General features: G+C 42.6%; 2 pseudogenes; both read right to left on the bottom strand.

Moving 5' to 3' along the window:
• Window positions 1-8,703: 8,703 nt before the first annotated feature.
• LOC127678247 (pre-mRNA-splicing factor CWC22 homolog) lies at window positions 8,704-11,540 on the bottom strand (annotated as a pseudogene).
• Window positions 11,541-13,680: 2,140 nt separating this feature from the next.
• On the bottom strand, window positions 13,681-16,497 carry LOC127678244 (pre-mRNA-splicing factor CWC22 homolog; annotated as a pseudogene).
• Window positions 16,498-18,495: the final 1,998 nt, after the last annotated feature.

Raw genomic sequence — 18,495 nt, forward strand, 5'->3', positions numbered from 1 at the left:
CTTCTGCTGTCAGCTGATCCAATAAACCAGATGGCTCAGGTTCATTCAAGTGACAAGTACTCAGTGGTCTGAGTTACAGAACCAATCCCAGTAACCGACTTGTGTATTAGTTAGGTCTCTAGAGAGGCAGAACTTGTGGATCCTCACTATAGAGTAAGGGAATTTGTTATGATGACTTACAGTCTGTAGTCCAAGTCCACAACAACGGTCAGCTGTGAATGGGAAGTCGCAGTATCTAGTAGTTGCTCAGTCTCAGCTGGTCTTCTGTCAGAGTAGATTGCAACATGTGTGCTGGCAGGCGAAGAAGAGTGACTCTTCCTTCTTCCTGGGAGGGTCCTTATGTAGTCCTGCAGCAGAAGGGCGTGGCCAGATTAAAGGTGTGTACCACCAGGCCTGGATCTGGGGCTTGTTTTGTCCCAGGCTGACCTCGAACTCAGAGGTGTCCTTGCCTTCTTCTCGTGGGATTCAAGTCATGCACTCCCTTGCCTGGGCCTACGTTTTCCATAGTCACTCTCTCAATTTTATCTACACATAGAGAAGTATGTGTTTCTCAGCATTACTAAGTAGCTAACACTCGGTTCGTTTTATTTTTGTAGCTTTTACCTCTTTCTTCCTACTTCATTTTCCTATCATTCATATACATTTTTTTTACTCAGGAGAGCGGCCTAAAAATTTAAAACCGACCTAATCATATATTTAACCTGGATGAATCCTGGGATTTAGTTTTCAACTCCTATGAGACTTTGACCTAAGATAATGATTGAAAATTGAAGCCATTACTCGATGTACTCTTAAGTTATTGGTATTGCCCTGACACTGGAGAGGGGAGAAAACCCTCTGAAAAGTCGATTCATCCTCAAAACAATTAAGTACACAGAAACTGTGCTTTACAAAAATCACGTTCAATCTCAATTCTTGTATACAGTAAGTGATAAGTATCCATGTTGCAAATTCTACCATAGAGTAAATTGATGTAATTGAGCCAGATAAAATATTGCACAAATACTTCAAGTTTACCAACATTTACATAATATTTTTCATATCTTTAAATTTGTGAAAAAGGCAATCAGTTTGCCACAAACAAACATTAATTTTCAAATAAAAGACAGAAAGAAAGAAAAGGAGAGACAGAAAGAAAGAAACAAAGAAACAAAGAAACAAAGAAAGAAAAGAAATGAAAAGAAAAGGAGTGTGTCACTACATTTAAAATAAATTTTAGCTGGGCAGTGGTGGCTCACACCTGTAATCCCAGCACACTGGGAGGCAGAGACAGGTGAATTTCTGAGTTCGAGGCCAGCCTCGTCTACAGAGTGAGTTTCCAGGACAGCCAGGGCTATGCAGAGAAATCCTGTCTCAAAAAAACCAAATTAAAAAAAAAACCAACAAAATTTATGTAGCTCTCCCTAAAGGAAAGATACTGTGACAGACCCTGGATTTTTAAATAATCTCTGGACTATAAAAAGAATTATTTCTCCTGGGTACTAGGACACATTGTGATAACTCTATCACTGTGTTGATTGAGCAAACCTGGGCTTCGAAACACAAAGAAGCATTTCCTGTTCACCTTTTCATGTCGATTCATACAAGTCTTTCTACAGCAGTTGTAATTGATTTAAGGATTCTTATGGTTGATTCATAGGAAGAATCTTATATCTGTAATTTCGGGAGGATGTATACAATGTTGTATTATTCCTATTTAAAGGTTCATTCAAACAGAAGCTATAGATCCTAACAGTCTAGCCAGGACTACTTTTATCCTGGTGTTTTTCTTCTAGCCACAGGATTATATCTTTTATGAACATAGGAATTAAAATATTTAAAAATGTTAAAACGGTAGTGGGCATCAGCAGTGGAACCAAGGCGACACAGGGTCCAGTTAGGCCCTGCGCCCACGACCACTGACCTTCGCTGACCAGCCGGGCGGCAAGCAACTGCGGTTCTGCGGAGCCTTTCGCTGCACGGAAGCCACTTCAGAACTCGGCTGCCCGCCAGTCAGGAGAGACTCACCGCCATCTTGATCCCGGGCTCCAGAGATCAGTCAGACTGAGGTACACAAACATAATCCTAGGCCCAACACCGCAGGGGTCTGAGCCAGACGGGCGTTGGCCTGCACCCAGGCCCTGGGCTGTTCGAGTGGCCATCGGGGCGCCAACCCAGCCAGGAGTTTTTTTTTTTTGCCCCGGCCGGTGCACGCGCCGCCATTTTGCCTACAGGAGCCAGAGTGCTCGGGAGGGCAGAGACTGCTAACAAGCGTAGCCTGAGGCTAACAAAACGGGGGTCTAGGCCCCAAAAGGCACAGGACTGACCCCAAGAACTGGGCGGCTTGGTGGGCCATCTGTGCGTCAACCAGCCCAGGAGGTTATTAGCACAACAGACTCTCCCGATGCTTTCGCGGAGCGCGGACGCGCACGCCCGCCATCCGGGTCACCTGGCGGACCCAAATAACAGACATAGCCCTAGGGGAACTTTGCTCGGACCTTGGCCTCCCAGGCGTTTGCCTGGACTCAGGGCCCAGGCGACAAGGCTAACCTAGTGTGCGCCAGCCCGGTTGGGGAAATCGGCTGCCCAGCGGAGTGAGCGGAGCACAGGGGAGGTCACAGCAACATTCACCTTCGGAGCTCCCTGGGGGTGCACACGGGTTCCACCTGGTCCACAGACACAATCTGGGGCAAGGCCTCAGGCAGAAGCCCCCAGCTCAAATCTCTCCGCTTCAGATCAGCCTGGGTGGCCGCCACATCTCCAGGTCCCTCAAGAGGCTAGTGGGGGCTTCCGGGCGGCCAGCTGGGAAAAGTCGGTGTGCTCCGATAAATCCTGCGGGCCCCAGCGGGAGCCTTCAGGTGCCTGCTTTGGGATCTGAACAGCCTGGAAAACAGCACCCTGTCTATAGGCAGTGCAGAGTGTAAGCTGTGCACCAGAGGCCAACGGGGAAGGGGCAGCTTGCACTGGTGAGTCCAGCACTGACAAGACCAAGTAACACCAGTGAGAGCTAGATGGCAAAAGGCAAACGCAGAAACGTCACTAACAGAAATCAAGGCAATATGGCAACATCTGAACCAAATTCTCCTCTACCAGCAAGTCCTGGATACCCCATCACACCAGTAAAACAAGATTTGGATTTAAAATCACTGGTCATGATGCTGGTACAGGAACACATGAAGGTCATTGAGGAGAAAATGGATCAAAAGTTAGAAGCCCTTGCAAGGGAAACACAAAAATCATTGAAAGAAATCCAGGAGAATACAAAAGCCAACAAGGAGGAAATGCAAAAAACACTTAAAGAAATACAGGAGAACTTTGCTCAACAGGCTGAGGTCATGAAAGACGAAACACAAAAATCTCTTAAAGAAATACAGGAGAACTTTGGTCAACAGGCTGAGCTCATGAAAGAGGAAACACAAAAATCTCTTAAAGAATTACAGGAAAACACAAACATGCAAGGGAAGGAGCTAAGCAAAACCATCCAGGATCTAAAATCAGAAGTAGAAACAACTAAGAAAACTCAAAGGGAGACAACTTTGGAGATAGAAAGCCTTGGGAAGAAATCAGGGGACAGAGATGCAAATATCAACAACAGAATACAAGAGATAGAAGAAAGAATCTCAGATGCTGAAGATTCCATAGAAACCATGGACTCAACAGTTAAAGAAAATGCAAAGTGCAAAAAGCTTGTAACCCAAAATATCCAGGAAATCCAGGACACAATGAGAAGACCAAACCTAAGGATTATAGGCATAGATGAGAGTGAAGATTTACAACTTAAAGGGCCAGCAAATATCTTCAATAAAATTATGGAAGAAAACTTCCCTAACCTAAAGAGAGAGATGCCCATGAATATACAAGAAGCCTACAGAACTCCAAACAGACTGGACCAGAACAGAAATACTTCCCGTCACATAATAATCAAAACACCAAATGTTCTAAACAAAGAAAGAATACTAAAGGCAGTAAGAGAAAAAGGCCAAGTAACATATAAAGGAAGACCTATCAGAATCACAGCAGACTTTTCACCTGAGACTATGAAGGCTAGAAGGTCCTGGGCAGATCTCATGCAGACTCTAAGAGAACACAAATGCCAACCAAAACTACTATATCCAGCAAAACTCTCAATCACCATAGATGGAGAAACTAAGATATTTCACGACAAAACCAAGTTCACCCAATATCTATCCACAAACCCAGCCCTAAAAAGGATAATAGGAGGACAACACCAATACAAGGAGGGAAACTCCACCCTGAAAAAAGCAAGATAGTAACCTTTCATCAAACCCAAATAAGTTAAGCAATCAAATTTAAAAAATAACGTCAAAAATGATAGGAAGTAACAATCACTATTCCTTAATATCTCTTAACATCAATGGACTCAATGCCCCAATAAAAAGACACAGACTAACTGACTGGATACGTAAACAGGACCCTACATTTTGCTGCTTACAGGAAACACACCTAAGGGTCAAAGACAAGCACTACCTTAGAGTAAAAGGCTGGAAGACAATTTTACAAGCAAATGGTCTCAGGAAACAAGCTGGAGTAGCCATTTTAATATCAGATAAAATTGACTTTCAACCCAAAGTCATCAAAAGAGACTCTGAGGGACACTTCTTGCTGGTCAAAGGAAAAATACAACAAGAAGAACTCTCAATCCTGAACATCTATGCTCCAAATGCAAGGGCACCCTCTTTCATAAAAGAAACTTTATTAAAACTCAAAGCACACATTGCACCTAACACAATAATTGTTGGTGACTTCAACACTGCACTTTCCTCAATGGACCGATCAGGAAAACAGAAACTAAACAAGGACACAATGAAACTAATTGAAGCTTTGGACCAATTAGATTTAACTGATATATATAGAACATTCTATCCTAAAACAAAAGAATATACCTTTTTTTCAGCACCTCATGGTACCTTCTCCAAAATCGACCATATAATTGGTCACAAGACAGACCTCAACAAATATAAAAAGATAGAACTAATCCCATGCCTCCTATCTGATCACTATGGAATAAAAGTGGTCTTCAATAGCAACAGAAACAACAGAAAACCCACAAACACGTGGAGATTGAACAATACTCTACTCAATGACACCTTGGTCAAGGAAGAAATAAAGAAAGAAATTAAAGACTTTTTAGAACACAATGAAAATGAAAACACAACATACCCAAATCTATGGGACACAATGAAAGCAGTGCTAAGAGGAAAACTCATAGCCCTGAGTGCCTCCAAAAAGAAAATGGAGAGAGCATACATTACCAACTTAATGACACACCTGAAAGCCCTAGAACAAAAAGAAGCTATTTCACCCAGGAGGAGTAGAAGGCAGGAAATCATCAAACTCAGGGCCGAAATCAATCAAGTAGAAACAAAGAGAACCATACAAAAAATCAACAAAACTAGGAGCTGGTTCTTTGAGAAAATCAACAAGATAGATAAACCCTTAGCCAGACTGACCAAAGGGCACAGAGAAAGTATCCAAATTAACAAACTTAGAAATGAAAAGGGAGACATAACAACGGAAACTGAGGAAATCCAAAAAATCATCAGATCCTACTACAAGAGCCTGTACTCAACACAACTGGAGAATCTGGAGGAAATGGACAATTTCCTTGACAGATACCAAATACCAAAATTAAATCAGGACCAACTAGACCATCTAAACAGTCCCATAAAGCCTAAAGAAATAGAAGGAGTCATAGAAAGTCTTCCAACCAAAAAAAGCACAGGACCAGATGGTTTCAGTGCAGAATTCTACCAGACCTTCAAAGAAGAGTTAACACCAATACTCTTCAAACTATTCCACAAAATAGAAACAGAAGGAACACTACCCAATTCCTTCTACGAAGCCACAATTACGCTGATACCAAAGCCACACAAAGATCCAACAAAGAAAGAGAACTTCAGACCAATTTCCCTTATGAACATCGATGCAAAAATACTCAACAAAATTCTTGCCAACCGAATCCAAGAACACATCAAAACGATCATCCACCATGATCAAGTAGGCTTTATCCCGGGAATGCAGGGTTGGTTCAATATACGGAAATCCATCAATACAATCCACTACATAAACAAACTCAAAGAACAAAATCATATGGTCATTTCATTGGATGCTGAAAAAGCATTTGACAAAATTCAGCATCCTTTCATGCTTAAAGTCTTGGAGAGAACAGGAATTCAAGGCCCATACCTAAACATAGTAAAAGCAATATACAGCAAACCGGTAGCCAGCATCAAACTAAACGGAGAGAAACTTGAAGCAATCCCACTGAAATCAGGGACCAGACAAGGCTGCCCCCTTTCTCCTTATCTTTTCAATATTGTACTTGAGGTACTAGCTCGGGCAATTCGACAACATAAGGAGGTCAAAGGGATACAAATTGGAAAGGAGGAAGTCAAACTATCATTATTTGCAGACGACATGATCGTCTACCTAAGTGACCCAAAGAACTCCACTAGAGAGCTCCTACAGCTGATAAACAACTTCAGCAAAGTGGCAGGTTACAAAATCAACTCAAGCAAATCAGTGGCCTTCCTATACTCAAAGGATAAGCAGGCTGAGAAAGAAATTAGGGAAATGACCCCCTTCACAATAGCCACAAACAGTATAAAGTATCTTGGGGTGACTCTTACCAAACATGCGAAAGATCTGTATGGCAAGAACTTCAAGACTCTGAAGAAGGAAATGGAAGAAGACCTCAAAAAATGGGAAAACCTCCCATGCTCATGGATCGGTAGAATCAATATAGTTAAAATGGCCATTTTGCCTAAAGCACTATACAGATTCAATGCAATACCCATCAAAATCCCAACTCAATTCTTCACAGAGTTAGAAAGAGCAATTATCAAATTCATCTGGAACAACAAAAAACCCAGGATAGCTAAAACTATTCTCAGCAACAAAAGAAAATCTGGGGGAATCAGTATCCCTGACCTCAAGCAATACTACAGAGCAATAGTGTTAAAAACTGCATGGTATTGGTACAGTGACAGGCAGGAGGATCAATGGAACAGGATTGAAGATCCAGAAATGAACCCACACACCTATGGCCACTTGATCCTCGACAAAGAGGCTGAAAACATCCAATGGAAAAAAGATAGCCTTTTCAACAAATGGTGCTGGTTCAACTGGAGGTCAGCATGCAGAAGAATGCGAATTGATCCATCCTTGTCTCCTTGTACTAAGCTCAAATCCAAATGGATCAAGGACCTCCACATAAAGCCAGACACTCTGAAGCTAATAGAAAAGAAACTGGGGAAGACCCTTGAGGACATCGGTACAGGGAGAAAGTTTCTGAACAGAACACCAATGGCGTATGCTCTAAGAGCAAGAATTGACAAATGGGACCTCATAAGGTTACAGAGTTTCTGTAAGGCAAAGGACACCGTCAAGAGGACAGATCGGCAACCAACAAATTGGGAAAAGATCTTCACCAATCCTACATCAGATAGAGGGCTAATATCCAATATATATAAAGAACTCAAGAAGTTAGACTCCAGAAAACCGAACAACCCTATTAAAAAATGGGGTACAGAGTTAAACAAAGAATTCTCACCTGAAGAACTTCGGATGGCGGAGAAGCATCTTAAAAAATGCTCCACTTCATTAGTCATTAGGGAAATGCAAATCAAAACAACCCTAAGATTTCATCTTACACCAGTCAGAATGGCTAAGATTAAAAATTCAGGAGACAGCAGGTGTTGGAGAGGGTGTGGAGAAAGAGGAACACTCCTCCACTGCTGGTGGGGTTGCAAATTGGTACAACCACTCTGGAAAGCAGTCTGGCGGTTCCTCCGAAAACTGGGCACCTCACTTCCAGAAGATCCTGCTATACCACTCCTGGGCATATACCCAGAGGATTCCCCACCATGTAATAAGGATACATGCTCTACTATGTTCATAGCAGCCCTATTTATAATTGCCAGATGCTGGAAAGAACCCAGGTATCCCTCAACAGAAGAGTGGATACAAAAAATGTGGTATATCTACACAATGGAGTACTATTCAGCCATTAGAAACAATGAATTCATGAAATTCTTAGGCAAATGGATGGAGCTAGAGAACATCATACTAAGTGAGGTAACCCAGACTCAAAAGGTGAATCATGGTATGCACTCACTAATAAGTGGTTATTAACCTAGAAAACTGGAATACCCAAAACATAATCCACACATCAAATGAGATACAAGAAGAAAGCAGGAGTGGTCCCTGGTTCTGGAAAGACTCAGTGAAACAGTATTTGGCAAAACCAGAACGGGGAACTGGGAAGGGGTGGGAGGGAGGACAGGGGAAGAGAAGGGGGCTTACGGGACTTTCGGGGAGTGGGGGGGGGGCTAGAAAAGGGGAAATCATTTGAAATGTAAATAAATTATATCAAATAAAAAAAAAAGACAAAAAAAAAAAAAAAAAAACGGTAGTGGGGTTTTTTTTGAGTTTTTAATTGGTTTTGTCTGTTGTTTCGATTTTGTGGTTGTTTTAACAACATTTGTTCCTTTTATTCACAAGACATAAGACTTAGCCCTCTTTTGATTCTATTTACGTTATGATTTTACACAAAGAACCTTTATCAATTATAAAACATGTCAAAAGGAAAGCTCCTTAAAATTTACAAACAGGCACTTTATTGAAGAGTTCTCTATACAATCCATCAATGTAAAAAAGACATGGGATTGCATGTAAGGCATGCATGTGCAGTTGTCATTAGAATCATTTATATTTTGTTGGAGATTCTCCTCTCTTGCGGTGCTGACATCTCTTTGAGCCTCTGGAATGTCCATGGTATCTGGAGGTTTGTCCCAGCATCTCTCGCCAGCGTTCTGACACCTGTCCTCATCTCCTTTGTGACCACAATGCTTTCGACTGCTCTCCCCTGAGGTGGTGCAGTGATCCTTCTTCTGACTTTAACTCTGTCCCGAGTTCAGGTTCTTTGCTTCTCATGTTCCGAGAAAGAATCTCTTCCCTCTTGTGGCTTCTTCTTTGGCTCCCCATGCCCGTCTCTGCAGGAGCCTTGTTCTCAGCCATTGCCAACTCTGCTGTATCTATTCTCGTGGCTTCTGTCCTCCATGCGCATTGCTGGGGTATCTTGCCGGGGGATTCTGTGTCTCGTGAGATCTGAGCTCTGTGTCTTTCAGACCTTGCTGTCTCAGTCCTCCTTTCCTGGTGCCTTTGGTCCTCCCTGCCTCCTTCTAACCTCCTGCTCCGTGCCTGGTGGCCCCTGGCTAACTTATCTACTTCTTTGCCTCTGGCCTTCCCTGTCTCTTCTTTCTTGTACCTTTAGCTGGAGCAGAGCTCTGACTGCTGGGGTCATGGGGAATCACTTTCTTCAATGGAGAACTCTGAGCTGCAGCTCTCGCTACTGTCAGAATCTGAGTCAGAGGAATCTGATGGTGAGGAGGAAGACTCTGAAGATGAGGATCTCAGGACTGATTTTTTTGTTTGTTTGTTTGTTTGTTTCATTTTTTTTGTTTTTGTTTTTGTTTTGATTTGTTTTTTGCTCAGTTTCTGGTTCCTGGGTTACAATAAATGACCTTGGGCTTGTTTTTCAGATGTTTTCGAAGCTCATCAGTCAAACCTCCCAGGCCTATGGATGTGAAGAAGTTAATGGCAAACCGGCTATTGCGTGGGTCGTCTCGGGGTAACAGTCCTTCAAGGAATGGCTCAAGAGTTTCATCCTTTAACCTTGCATTCAGCTTAGGAAGGCCCATGTATTCACACAGTTCCTGGAAGAAGATCTTGACAAAAATCCTACTAGACGATGTCGTGGTCTCCTCACTCAGCTTTATACATTCCAGAACACTCCAGGGAAGTGAATCTGTGTATAATAGGTGAGCAAACATCTTAGCAACATTCCTCAATCTGTTCATCTCTAAGCGATGGATGGTGTGGTACTGTTCCTTGAAAAGACTTTCAAATGATTCCATGTATTTCCTTTTCAGTGTACAAAACCGTCCAGCCAACAAGCCAAAAAATTTTTCATACGTCCTTTGTTGGGCACAGCAATCAAGTACCATGTTGCAGAGTTCTTTTGTTTGGCTCTCAGCACACTCCATCTTCAGCAACTTGTGTGCACATTCTTCAAAATCTAAACTTGACTGAATGGCAAGATAGATTGTCCGGCGAAATGAGACTAGGTTGATTTCAGTTTGGTCATGAATAGTTACTTTTCGCCCTCCTTCCTCTTCTTCTCCTTCTTCTTCTTCCCCTCCCTCCTCCTCCTCCCCTTCCTCCTCCTCCTCCTCCTCCTCCTCCTCCTCCTCCTCCTCCTCCTCAGCTTCACTCGTTCCAGCTTCTTGGTCTGTGTTTGAATCACTGTCGCCTTCATCAAGGATTTCTTTTTTAATAGCCTTGTACTTCTCTTCATTCTCCATAAAATGAGGATCCATCTTGAAAACATTAAGAACATCTTCTGGACTGTAGTCATCCTCCAGGGGGAGCATATGTGTCAACTGATCGTCCTCTTCCACTAAATCGAGTCCTTCCAGAATAACAGGGTGGCCCTCGAATCCATCCTTCCGTACAGCAAACATCACTTCAATCATGTACTGAACCCTTTTGTCCATCTCAGACTCGTGTAGAATGGTTCGCAGGCATTCAAAGATTGCATTGATCCCCCTTGGTGACACTTGGGTTAATTTGAGACCACACTCCTTGAGGCAGCCGATAGCCACTTCAACACTGTCATCCGTTGGTCTCTCTAGGAGCAAAGTGAGCATCTCCAGGCCCAGAACCTCATGAGCCACATTTTGGTTAATAAGATGTGCCACAAACTTTGAAGCAGTCAGGCAGAGTTGCTTATCATTCCTTCGATAGCCTTTCCGGAAGTTAAGAATTAGTCTCTTGAGCGTCAGTTCTCCAATCTGTGGGAATTTTGAGTTGATTATTGCCACCAGCGCTGCATAGACGTGAGTGAAGATTGGAGAAGCCCTCTGTGCTTGCAGAACAGATCTGCACAGCAATCCTCTCCCTCTGACTATGTTCTCTTGAAGGAGCGCTTGGACAATGATACTTACATTGGAGATGTTGACCTTGTTGAGGAGACCATTGATTGATTTCTTCAGAGCCTCCCAACTCATCCTCTGATATGCTAAGCTGCTTTTATCTGTAATCTGTTCCTGCATCCTCCTGAGCTTTGCGGGACGAATATATGCTCCCCCGGGGTGGGTGAGCAGCGGGTCCAGCTCATCCCTCTTCGTTTTCTTCGCTGGAGGTTCTTCCTGAGTAGAATACTGGGTCACTCCTCGGCCTGGGCTTCTTCTTTCAGGAGATGGGGATTTCCGGGACCGTTTCCGATGACCTGCATCTCTCTCTCTTTCTCTGCGTTTTTCTAGGTCCGGACTTGGTGATTCCGTGCTGTCATCATAAGGGCATCCGGTTCTAGAACGCTCATAGTCGGCCTGGCTGTGATCAGAGTAGTCTCTAGCCCGGGGAGCACATTCTCGGTCTGCATATCTGTCTTCTGGGGTGGAGCTCCGGTTGTAGGAATTGTGCCCCTCCCTTCCGGCGCCACCAGAGGACTGTTTCCCGTGTGCCGTGCTAGTTTGCATCTTCTGCTGTCAGCTGATCCAATAAACCAGATGGCTCAGGTTCATTCAAGTGACAAGTACTCAGTGGTCTGAGTTACAGAACCAATCCCAGTAACCGACTTGTGTATTAGTTAGGTCTCTAGAGAGGCAGAACTTGTGGATCCTCACTATAGAGTAAGGGAATTTGTTATGATGACTTACAGTCTGTAGTCCAAGTCCACAACAACGGTCAGCTGTGAATGGGAAGTCGCAGTATCTAGTAGTTGCTCAGTCTCAGCTGGTCTTCTGTCAGAGTAGATTGCAACATGTGTGCTGGCAGGCGAAGAAGAGTGACTCTTCCTTCTTCCTGGGAGGGTCCTTATGTAGTCCTGCAGCAGAAGGGCGTGGCCAGATTAAAGGTGTGTACCACCAGGCCTGGATCTGGGGCTTGTTTTGTCCCAGGCTGACCTCGAACTCAGAGGTGTCCTTGCCTTCTTCTCGTGGGATTCAAGTCATGCACTCCCTTGCCTGGGCCTACGTTTTCCATAGTCACTCTCTCAATTTTATCTACACATAGAGAAGTATGTGTTTCTCAGCATTACTAAGTAGCTAACACTCGGTTCGTTTTATTTTTGTAGCTTTTACCTCTTTCTTCCTACTTCATTTTCCTATCATTCATATACATTTTTTTTACTCAGGAGAGCGGCCTAAAAATTTAAAACCGACCTAATCATATATTTAACCTGGATGAATCCTGGGATTTAGTTTTCAACTCCTATGAGACTTTGACCTAAGATAATGATTGAAAATTGAAGCCATTACTCGATGTACTCTTAAGTTATTGGTATTGCCCTGACACTGGAGAGGGGAGAAAACCCTCTGAAAAGTCGATTCATCCTCAAAACAATTAAGTACACAGAAACTGTGCTTTACAAAAATCACGTTCAATCTCAATTCTTGTATACAGTAAGTGATAAGTATCCATGTTGCAAATTCTACCATAGAGTAAATTGATGTAATTGAGCCAGATAAAATATTGCACAAATACTTCAAGTTTACCAACATTTACATAATATTTTTCATATCTTTAAATTTGTGAAAAAGGCAATCAGTTTGCCACAAACAAACATTAATTTTCAAATAAAAGACAGAAAGAAAGAAAAGGAGAGACAGAAAGAAAGAAACAAAGAAACAAAGAAACAAAGAAAGAAAAGAAATGAAAAGAAAAGGAGTGTGTCACTACATTTAAAATAAATTTTAGCTGGGCAGTGGTGGCTCACACCTGTAATCCCAGCACACTGGGAGGCAGAGACAGGTGAATTTCTGAGTTCGAGGCCAGCCTCGTCTACAGAGTGAGTTTCCAGGACAGCCAGGGCTATGCAGAGAAATCCTGTCTCAAAAAAACCAAATTAAAAAAAAAACAACAAAATTTATGTAGCTCTCCCTAAAGGAAAGATACTGTGACAGACCCTGGATTTTTAAATAATCTCTGGACTATAAAAAGAATTATTTCTCCTGGGTACTAGGACACATTGTGATAACTCTATCACTGTGTTGATTGAGCAAACCTGGGCTTCGAAACACAAAGAAGCATTTCCTGTTCACCTTTTCATGTCGATTCATACAAGTCTTTCTACAGCAGTTGTAATTGATTTAAGGATTCTTATGGTTGATTCATAGGAAGAATCTTATATCTGTAATTTCGGGAGGATGTATACAATGTTGTATTATTCCTATTTATTCCTATTTAAAGGTTCATTCAAACAGAAGCTATAGATCCTAACAGTCTAGCCAGGACTACTTTTATCCTGGTGTTTTTCTTCTAGCCACAGGATTATATCTTTTATGAACATAGGAATTAAAATATTTAAAAATGTTAATACGGTAGTGGGTTTTTTTTTGAGTTTTTAATTGGTTTTGTCTGTTGTTTCAATTTTGTGGTTGTTTTAACAACATTTGTTCCTTTTATTCACAAGACATAAGACTTAGCCCTCTTTTGATTCTATTTACGTTATGATTTTACACAAAGAATTTTATGAATTATAAAACATGTCAAAAGGAAAGCTCCTTAAAATTTACAAACAGGTACTTTATTGAAGAGTTCTCTATACAATCCATCAATGTAAAAAAGACATGGGATTGCATGTAAGGCATGCATGTGCAGTTGTCATTAGAATCATTTTTATTTTGTTTGAGATTCTCCTCTCTTGCGGTGCTGACATCTCTTTGAACCTCTGGAATGTCCATGGTATCTGGAGGTTTGTCCCAGCATCTCTCGCCAGCGTTCTGACACCTGTCCTCATCTCCTTTGTGACCACAATGCTTTCGACTGCTCTCCCCTGAGGTGGTGCAGTGATCCTTCTTCTGACTTTAACTCTGTCCTGAGTTCAGGTTCTTTGCTTCTCATGTTCCGAGAAAGAATCTCTTCCCTCTTATGGCTTCTTCTTTGGCTCCCCATGCCCGTCTCTGCAGGAGCCTTGTTCTCAGCCATTGCCAACTCTGCTGTATCTATTCTCGTGGCTTCTGTCCTCCATGCGCATTGCTGGGGTATCTTGCCGGGGGATTCTGTGTCTCGTGAGATCTGAGCTCTGTGTCTTTCAGACCTTGCTGTCTCAGTCCTCCTTTCCTGGTGCTTTTGGTCCTCCCTGCCTCCTTCTAACCTCCTGCTCCGTGCCTGGTGGCCCCTGGCTAACTTATCTACTTCTTTGCCTCTGGCCTTCCCTGTCTCTTCTTTCTTGTACCTTTAGCTGGAGCAGAGCTCTGACTGCTGGGGTCATGGGGAATCACTTTCTTCAATGGAGAACTCTGAGCTGCAGCTCTCGCTACTGTCAGAATCTGAGTCAGAGGAATCTGATGGTGAGGAGGAAGACTCTGAAGATGAGGATCTCAGGACTGATTTGTTTGTTTGTTTGTTTGTTTGTTTCATTTTTTTTTGTTTTTGTTTTTGTTTTGATTTGTTTTTTGCTCAGTTTCTGGTTCCTGGGTTACAATAAATGACCTTGGGCTTGTTTTTCAGATGTTTTCGAAGCTCATCAGTCAAACCTCCCAGGCCTATGGATGTGAAGAAGTTAATGGCAAACCGGCTATTGCGTGGGTCGTCTCGGGGTAACAGTCCTTCAAGGAATGGCTCAAGAGTTTCATCCTTTAACCTTGCATTCAGCTTAGGAAGGCCCATGTATTCACACAGTTCCTGGAAGAAGATCTTGACAAAAATCCTACTAGACGATGTCGTGGTCTCCTCACTCAGCTTTATACATTCCAGAACACTCCAGGGAAGTGAATCTGTGTATAAAAGGTGAGCAAACATCTTAGCAACATTCCTCAATCTGTTCATCTCTAAGCGATGGATGGTGTGGTACTGTTCCTTGAAAAGACTTTCAAATGATTCCATGTATTTCCTTTTCAGTGTACAAAACCGTCCAGCCAACAAGCCAAAAAATTTTTCATACGTCCTTTGTTGGGCACAGCAATCAAGTACCATGTTGCAGAGTTCTTTTGTTTGGCTCTCAGCACACTCCATCTTCAGCAACTTGTGTGCACATTCTTCAAAATCTAAACTTGACTGGATGGCAAGATAGATTGTCCGGCGAAATGAGACTAGGTTGATTTCAGTTTGGTCATGAATAGTTACTTTTCGCCCTCCTTCCTCTTCTTCTCCTTCTTCTTCTTCCCCTCCCTCCTCCTCCTCCCCTTCCTCCTCCTCCTCCTCCTCCTCCTCCTCCTTAGCTTCACTCGTTCCAGCTTCTTGGTCTGTGTTTGAATCACTGTCGCCTTCATCAAGGATTTCTTTTTTAATAGCCTTGTACTTCTCTTCATTCTCCATAAAATGAGGATCCATCTTGAAAACATTAAGAACATCTTCTGGACTGTAGTCATCCTCCAGGGGGAGCATATGTGTCAACTGATCGTCCTCTTCCACTAAATCGAGTCCTTCCAGAATAACAGGGTGGCCCTCGAATCCATCCTTCCGTACAGCAAACATCACTTCAATCATGTACTGAACCCTTTTGTCCATCTCAGACTCGTGTAGAATGGTTCGCAGGCATTCAAAGATTGCATTGATCCCCCTTGGTGACACTTGGGTTAATTTGAGACCACACTCCTTGAGGCAGCCGATAGCCACTTCAACACTGTCATCCGTTGGTCTCTCTAGGAGCAAAGTGAGCATCTCCAGGCCCAGAACCTCATGAGCCACATTTTGGTTAATAAGATGTGCCACAAACTTTGAAGCAGTCAGGCAGAGTTGCTTATCATTCCTTCGATAGCCTTTCCGGAAGTTAAGAATTAGTCTCTTGAGCGTCAGTTCTCCAATCTGTGGGAATTTTGAGTTGATTATTGCCACCAGCGCTGCATAGACGTGAGTGAAGATTGGAGAAGCCCTCTGTGCTTGCAGAACAGATCTGCACAGCAATCCTCTCCCTCTGACTATGTTCTCTTGAAGGAGCGCTTGGACAATGATACTTACATTGGAGATGTTGACCTTGTTGAGGAGACCATTGATTGATTTCTTCAGAGCCTCCCAACTCATCCTCTGATATGCTAAGCTGCTTTTATCTGTAATCTGTTCCTGCATCCTCCTGAGCTTTGCGGGAGGAATATATGCTCCCCTGGGGTGGGTGAGCAGCGGGTCCAGCTCATCCCTCTTCGTTTTCTTCGCTGGAGGTTCTTCCTGAGTAGAATACTGGGTCACTCCTCGGCCTGGGCTTCTTCTTTCAGGAGATGGGGATTTCTGGGACCGTTTCCGATGACCTGCATCTCTCTCTCTTTCTCTGCGTTTTTCTAGGTCCGGACTTGGTGATTCCGTGCTGTCATCATAAGGGCATCCGGTTCTAGAACGCTCATAGTCGGCCTGGCTGTGATCAGAGTAGTCTCTAGCCCGGGGAGCACATTCTCGGTCTGCATATCTGTCTTCTGGGGTGGAGCTCCGGTTGTAGGAATTGTGCCCCTCCCTTCCGGCGCCACCAGAGGACTGTTTCCCGTGTGCTGTGCTAGTTTGCATCTTCTGCTGTCAGCTGATCCAATAAACCAGATGGCTCAGGTTCATTCAAGTGACAAGTACTCAGTGGTCTGAGTTACAGAACCAATCCCAGTAACCGACTTGTGTATTAGTTAGGTCTCTAGAGAGGCAGAACTTGTGGATCCTCACTATAGAGTAAGGGAATTTGTTATGATGACTTACAGTCTGTAGTCCAAGTCCACAACAACGGTCGGCTGTGAATGGGAAGTCGCAGTATCTAGTAGTTGCTCAGTCTCAGCTGGTCTTCTGTCAGAGTAGATTGCAACATGTGTGCTGGCAGGCGAAGAAGAGTGACTCTTCCTTCTTCCTGGGAGGGTCCTTATGTAGTCCTGCAGCAGAAGGGCGTGGCCAGATTAAAGGTGTGTACCACCAGGCCTGGATCTGGGGCTTGTTTTGTCCCAGGCTGACCTCGAACTCAGAGGTGTCCTTGCCTTCTTCTCGTGGGATTCAAGTCATGCACTCCCTTGCCTGGGCCTACGTTTTCCATAGTCACTCTCTCAATTTTATCTACACATAGAGAAGTATGTGTTTCTCAGCATTACTAAGTAGCTAACACTCGGTTCGTTTTATTTTTGTAGCTTTTACCTCTTTCTTCCTACTTCATTTTCCTATCATTCATATACATTTTTTTTACTCAGGAGAGCGGCCTAAAAATTTAAAACCGACCTAATCATATATTTAACCTGGATGAATCCTGGGATTTAGTTTTCAACTCCTATGAGACTTTGACCTAAGATAATGATTGAAAATTGAAGCCATTACTCGATGTACTCTTAAGTTATTGGTATTGCCCTGACACTGGAGAGGGGAGAAAACCCTCTGAAAAGTCGATTCATCCTCAAAACAATTAAGTACACAGAAACTGTGCTTTACAAAAATCACGTTCAATCTCAATTCTTGTATACAGTAAGTGATAAGTATCCATGTTGCAAATTCTACCATAGAGTAAATTGATGTAATTGAGCCAGATAAAATATTGCACAAATACTTCAAGTTTACCAACATTTACATAATATTTTTCATATCTTTAAATTTGTGAAAAAGGCAATCAGTTTGCCACAAACAAACATTAATTTTCAAATAAAAGACAGAAAGAAAGAAAAGGAGAGACAGAAAGAAAGAAACAAAGAAACAAAGAAAGAAACAAAAACAAAGAAAGAAAAGAAATGAAAAGAAAAGGAGTGTGTCACTACATTTAAAATAAATTTTAGCTGGGCAGTGGTGGCTCACACCTGTAATCCCAGCACACTGGGAGGCAGAGACAGGTGAATTTCAGAGTTCGAGGCCAGCCTCGTCTACAGAGTGAGTTTCCAGGACAGCCAGGGCTATGCAGAGAAATCCTGTCTCAAAAAAACCAAATTAAAAAAAAAACCAACAAAATTTATGTAGCTCTCCCTAAAGGAAAGATACTGTGACAGACCCTGGATTTTTAAATAATCTCTGGACTATAAAAAGAATTATTTCTCCTGGGTACTAGGACACATTGTGATAACTCTATCACTGTGTTGATTGAGCAAACCTGGGCTTCGAAACACAAAGAAGCATTTCCTGTTCACCTTTTCATGTCGATTCATACAAGTCTTTCTACAGCAGTTGTAATTGATTTAAGGATTCTTATGGTTGATTCATAGGAAGAATCTTATATCTGTAATTTCGGGAGGATGTATACAATGTTGTATTATTCCTATTGAAAGGTTCATTCAAACAGAAGCTATAGATCCTAACAGTCTAGCCAGGACTACTTTTATCCTGGTGTTTTTCTTCTAGCCACAGGATTATATCTTTTATGAACATAGGAATTAAAATATTTAAAAATGTTAAAACGGTAGTGGGGGATTTTTTGAGTTTTTAATTGGTTTTGTCTGTTGTTTCGATTTTGTGGTTGTTTTAACAACATTTGTTCCTTTTATTCACAAGACATAAGACTTAGCCCTCTTTTGATTCTATTTACGTTATGATTTTACACAAAGAATTTTATGA

This window comes from Apodemus sylvaticus, chromosome 2 (assembly GCF_947179515.1).
Source record: "Apodemus sylvaticus chromosome 2, mApoSyl1.1, whole genome shotgun sequence".
NCBI lineage: Eukaryota > Metazoa > Chordata > Mammalia > Rodentia > Muridae > Apodemus > Apodemus sylvaticus.